Genomic DNA, 6,089 nt, shown 5'->3' on the forward strand with positions numbered 1-6,089 from the left:
ACACGGCCAAGTGCCAAAGCACCTGTACATCCGCAAAGCAAGTCTGACCAAACCCGAGTGCTGAAAGTCTCTCGAAGCGAGCCTGATGCTCGGGGTTCGAGAATTCCATATGTATCGGCTCGGGTGAAGTAAGTCTGAGGCGCTTAACTTCGTTCTTCTTCGCTCGAGGTGCCATAGCTGGAGTGCAAAAGATGAAAACAGTAAAAAATCTCAGAAGCAATATACTTTAGAATTCCACACGGGACTGTGGATATTACCCACGCCCGTGTGGCTCTACAGAGCGTGAAACTCCCGCACGGGTGCACAACAAATCTTAACAATTCAATTGTAAAACCACTTCTAAATGCTTACTACACATCCATCATGCATGAAAACTCGCATTTAAAAGCATTCAATCCGTGAAAAACCATAATTGGCGAAGAAAAGAGGATAAAAGGATTACCGAAGAGATAAATATGAAAACATTTGAAATTCGGTAAGATTAGCGAATAAAATTCCTCCAAATACGGACGAAGGGGCGGAAAGATAATCGGGAACCATTTTCCGGCTACTGGAGATGAAGAATGAGACGGATCACAAGGTTTTTAAGGAGAAAATCCCGTCTCTTGGAATTTTGTGTATCCCCACGGGCGTGTGGAAATTACCCACGCCCGTGCGCCTTACTTCGAGAGCGCCACAGGGGCGTATACACGTCCCTGTGCTTTCTCGGGAAAATGCTCCTTTGACTCTGACTGATCTCACACGGGCGTGCGGAAAATACCCACGCCCGTGCGCCAGACCCATAGGGGCAGACGCACGCCCCTGTGGCTTCCCTAGTCATATGAGAAGAAAATCAAGTCGTACACACGCCCGTGTGGAAATTCACCACGGGCGTGGGCATTCACATGCCTAAACTCACAAGGGCGGCCGCACGCCCCTGTGTTTTCTCGGGATGGAGGGAGCAACCTGCAGAGTTTCGCACGGGTGTGCGGAAATTACCCACACCCGTGCGTGGTTCACAAGATCACCCACAGGGGCGAGTCCACGCCCCTGTGTGTTCTCGGGAAAATCGGCCCAACTTTGCAGGAAGGCACACGCCCGTGTGGAAATTACCCACGCGCGTGCGCCAGTCGCATGGTCGTCCACAGGGGCAGCCGCACGCCCATGTGCCCTCTCTGGAAGAGTTCACAGTACACACCCACGGGCGTGTGGAATTTCCACATGCCCGTGTGTTTTCTCTAGATGACTTAGAAAAACCTGCAGGCTCTGCAGAACTAGTCTGAACATGTTTACACACCCAGAGCCTGCCCTATTGTGCAAGATATACCAGAAAAAAAAACACAAAATAGAACTCAAACGACCAAACTTCGCCAATTCTCAACAAAACATACAATGAATTCTTTTAAAACCCCATAATAAAATCACAGCACAAGCACTCAAAAATTGAAACACCAACACTTAACAATTTATTCACGCAAACAAACTAAACTAAAAGTACAAAAAACAGTAAACACTTGGGTTGCCTCCTAAGAAGTGCTTGTTTAACGTCGCTAAGCTTGACGTATCTTTCTTACCTCACGAGGGTTCATGAATGAAGGTCGCCCTCTTACCCATAACTTGAAAGTATGATGAGCAAAGTCTCTTGAGGGTAGAGGGTGTACTATCGGGCTTCAGACCACCTAACAATGGTTCGTCCAACTTTCTTGGCTCATGTACGTCTCCAACAGTTTTGGGGCATTTTCGGTGGCGTCTTCGAGCCCTTTTCATTTTCCGGAGCACCTTCTTCAAGATTCCCGGGGTAGATGTTTCCTCTCTAGTCGAACCAAGCATCATTACTTCTTTATTGCTCTCCTCTTGGTCGAAACAAACCTTCATACGGATCCGGGTTGAACATTTCCTATATATATTCATCAACAATCTCATCAGTAGTGTCTAGAAAATACAAAGTGTCATCAAAATCGAGAGAATGCCGCATGGCTTCAGCAAGGCGTTAAGTGAGCTTATCATCTCTGACTCTCAATGTGAGCTCTCCACCGTCCATGTCAATCAATGCTTTGGAAGTCCGCAAGAACGGTCTCCCAAGTATCAAGGGTACATCTGCATCCTCATCGACATCTAGCACTACAAAGTTAACCGGAAAAATATACTTGTCCACCTTGACAAGTACGTCTTCAATGATGCCTCTCGGATGTCGTACCATTCGGTCCGCCAATTGTAAAGTCATCCGAGTAGGCCTAGGCTCACCCAAGCCTAGCTTTTGGAAGAAAGTATATGGCATGACGTTGATACTTGCCCCTGAATCCGCCAATGCCATTTCCTCATCTAAGTTGTTGATGTTACATGGAATAATGAAGCTTCCCGGGTCTTTCTTCTTGTTCAGCATGTTCTTTTGCAACACCGCCGAGCATGAAGCATCAAGCACCACTGATGCACTCTCCTCCAATTTCCTCTTGTTGGTCAATAGGTCTTTCAGGAACTTTGCATACTTAGGCATTTGAGCTAAAGCCTCAACAAAAGGAATGTTGATGTGGAGTTGCTTGAACAAACTCAGGAACTTCTTATACTGTTCATCCCCTTGGTCATTCTTTAATCTAGAGGGATAAGGGATTCTTGTCTTGAAAGGTGGGGGTGTCACCTCTTTCTCTTTGTTTGCTCCCTTCTCAACCTCTACGACCTCGGGTGCGTGTTCTTTCGGCTTCTCACTCGGAAGCCGCCCTTCAACCTCACGACCGCTTCTCAAAGCGATCGCCTTGACATGTTCTCTCGGTTTGGTTTCCGTGTTGCTTGGTAAACTTCCATGTGGCCTTTCGGATAGAGATTTCGCAATTTGACCCACTTGATTTTCAATGTTGTGCAAGGAGGCGGTGTGATTGCGAAGTGTAGCCTCGACTGATTCAAACCTTGTGTTTGCCGATTGAACAAATCTAGCCAAGTGCTTCTCCAAATCCGTCATTCGGGTTTCCAAGCCTGAATTCTGTTTTCCACTTGGGGGCCTTGTTGTTGTTGTTGGAACCCCGATGGCCCCATGGTCTTCTGTGGTCCTTGATTACTCCATGAAAAGTTGGGATGATTCTTCTTACCTGAATTATAGGTGTTTCTGTATGGATTCCCTTGAGGTCTCATTCCATTACCTACAAAGACAACATTCTCAACTGGAGAAACATCACCTATGACGATTGGGCAATCGGAAGGAGCATGTCCTTCACCACAACCGGTACAATTTGTCACGGACTCTATTCGAAGCTATAAGATCTAGCTTCTTACTCAAACTCTCCACTTGGGCCGCCAATGAAGTTACCGCATCAATTTCATGGAGACCGGCCACCTTTTTCTTTTCCCTAGCCTTCCACTTGTAGCTATTTAACCCCATTTCCTCAATCAATTGATGAGCCTCGTCGGGGGTCTTGCTACTAAGGTACCTCCTGCCGCCGCATCCAAAAGTTGCCTTGTACTCAGGTTCAAACCATTGTAGAAGGTTTGAACAATCATCCACTCCGGGAATAAGTGTTGTGGATACTTGCACAGGAGTTTCTTGAACCTTTCCCATGTCTCAAATAGAGACTCAAATTCTAACTGCATAAAGGATGAGATCTCATTCCTAAGCTTTGCTGATTTTCCGGGAGAGAAATAACGGGCTAGAAAGCTTCTACCATCTCCTCCCATGTAGTGATTGATGCCCTAGGTAATGAGTGTAGCCACTGTTTTGCTTTCCCCTTTAACGAAAATGGGAAGGCTCTCAATTTGATGGCATCATCCGTCACACCATTTATCTTCAGCATGTCACATACCTCGAGGAAGCTCTCTATGTGACTGTTTGGATCCTCATCGCCCAAACCATTGAATTGTGCGGACTGCTGCAGCATATGGATGAATGCCGGCTTTAGCTCGAAATTCTGAGCTATGATTGGGGGACGCACAATACTCGATTGTGTCCACAACACTGAAGGTCTGGCATAATCGGACAGTGTCCGTTGTTGCTCATCTTGTTCTCCAATCTTGTTAGATCCTTCTACTTCCAAATCAGCTGGATTAGGCTATTTTTGTACAGGTTCTTTCCCTTTCCTTCGAAGTGTACGTTCAAGCTCAGGGTCTCCTTCAATCAATATTGATGGATTTCCTCGGGTCATAACCTGGAGCTGCACCAAAAGTAAAGAAAAAGAAAATCAGAATGATGATAGAATAAGAAGATATGAAATAGAATGTGTAGTGAAATAGTTAAGAAAACAAAGTGCAAAGTATCTCTAAACGCCTAGGACCCCGGCAACGGCGCCAAAAACTTGACAAGATCCCCTTGCTTATATCCCGCAAGTGCACGGGTTTGTCGAAGTAATAATCCCAGATGAGCGGCGTCGAATCCACAGGGAGTAGGGAGTAAAGACACTTAATTCGATTCTTAGCTATGTGGAGTATCAACAATGATAAGTGTGATAATGATTCAATTCTCAACAATTAAAAGCAACAAGTAAGAGAGCAAAAGTAAGGAGGAGGTAAGGCAATCGATAAAGATGGGGTACTCTAATTATGCTTCACCTAGGAAAATCGTTTCAAGTGCAAGAACTCTCTATTATGCTTCCTAATCCATTCAATGGTGAGTCGTGGAAATCTTTACATACATAATCCCAAATCTAAGGTCAACTATGCCTAACTCTATTCATGTCCCGGAGGAGAGATTAAATAAACTCTTAACCTCACACTCGAATAAAAGTTGCAATGAGCTCTAGGGATTCCAAGTGATAAATCGCTTTCCTAATTATAGACCCTAACCCTTTGGTCCAGGAGGAAGGTCCCTAGCCACAATTAAGCCCTAGATACTAAGATCCCCTCAACGCTTCACTCCATTGCACGCACAACTAGGCCCCCAGCGGAGGTTCATCCCTTAGACCATTCACTCTATTATGGTCGCAAAGAACTCAAGGAACGGAGGTAGAATCTATCACGTCGGAGGGGAAAGGGGACGCTCCTGTACCTCTCGACTCACCCTCTCAACCCTCTCCAACCTAGCTTTGTCTAACGCTCGTGGTGTGTCACTCACTCACAAGGTTACCAACAAGAACTCTCAACCCTAGTGTCACTCTAGGGGAAATGTTCATACAATCAAGCATTCAAGGTTGGAACTCATAATAAACATCAATTTATTGAAAGCATAATAAAGAAGTTCAATGAAACGAATACATCCTAGGGTTCACAATCACCCAAGTACCCACTAGGGGTTTAGCTCTCCATGGGGCTAAGTACAATCAAAGAAATCGAATGTAAAAGCAATAAATCCATAAAGAAACCCCCTCGATGGTCATGTCGATGGTCTTCTAAAAAGTCCTCTACTCGTAGTCCAAGGATTCCTTCGTCTGGTATAGGATACGCCTCGATCGAAGCTACCCTACCAACCTTCTTCCTAATGGAATCACGATGTCGGAGCCGTAGAACCTCTCCAAAAACCTTTGGCCAATACACCTCGAAAACCCCTAGCCGAAAGCCCTCTCGTAAGTTGGGGAAAAAGATGGAGAAAAAGAATAATGAAATCGGGGCTGAAATCGGCTTTAAATAGGGCTAGAATCGGGCGACTACACGGGCGTGTATGATGTCACACGCCCCTGTGAAATTTCCACACGGGCGTGGATAATTTCCACACGCCCGTGTGGATTCTCTGTTTCTCTGATTTCTCGCCGGCTGTAAACAGTGCTGCTACAGTGCTTTCTACAGTGTTTGTTATACCCTGCTACAGTACTCTACCGGAAATACTCCCGAATTCCATACTTTCATTGGGGTAACGCAAACGGGCACACGTTTACGTCGTGAATCACTTGCTTCTTCAATGATGTACATGTTGGTGGATCTCTTGTTGTTATATGCATAAGTCAGAATGCTCGAGTGTGACTGCCTTTGTGCCCCTCCAAATGAATGTGCTCACTCGAATACGAGGAGGTTGGCACACACTCTAGCATCTCACACCTGACCTATGTCTTCGCGTTTGAACCTTAGCAAGATCTCCTCCAAAATAGGTGCATTATGATCCACATTGGCCTATTTCCTATATACTCAGCCTCACAACCCTACCTGCATAAAATAACATAAAAACACACATATTAATGTAAAAACCTGAGGAAAGTAAT

At 45.4% G+C, this 6,089-nt stretch overlaps 1 non-coding gene across 1 annotated transcript; it reads left to right on the forward strand.

Moving 5' to 3' along the window:
- Nucleotides 1-3,478: 3,478 nt before the first annotated feature.
- Nucleotides 3,479-3,584, forward strand: LOC120269776. The gene has a single exon (XR_005539411.1). It is a non-coding gene; the product is annotated as a small nucleolar RNA R71 (small nucleolar RNA).
- Nucleotides 3,585-6,089: the final 2,505 nt, after the last annotated feature.

The sequence above is a fragment of the Dioscorea cayenensis genome, chromosome 9, assembly GCF_009730915.1.
Source record: "Dioscorea cayenensis subsp. rotundata cultivar TDr96_F1 chromosome 9, TDr96_F1_v2_PseudoChromosome.rev07_lg8_w22 25.fasta, whole genome shotgun sequence".
In the NCBI taxonomy this organism is placed as follows: domain Eukaryota; kingdom Viridiplantae; phylum Streptophyta; class Magnoliopsida; order Dioscoreales; family Dioscoreaceae; genus Dioscorea; species Dioscorea cayenensis.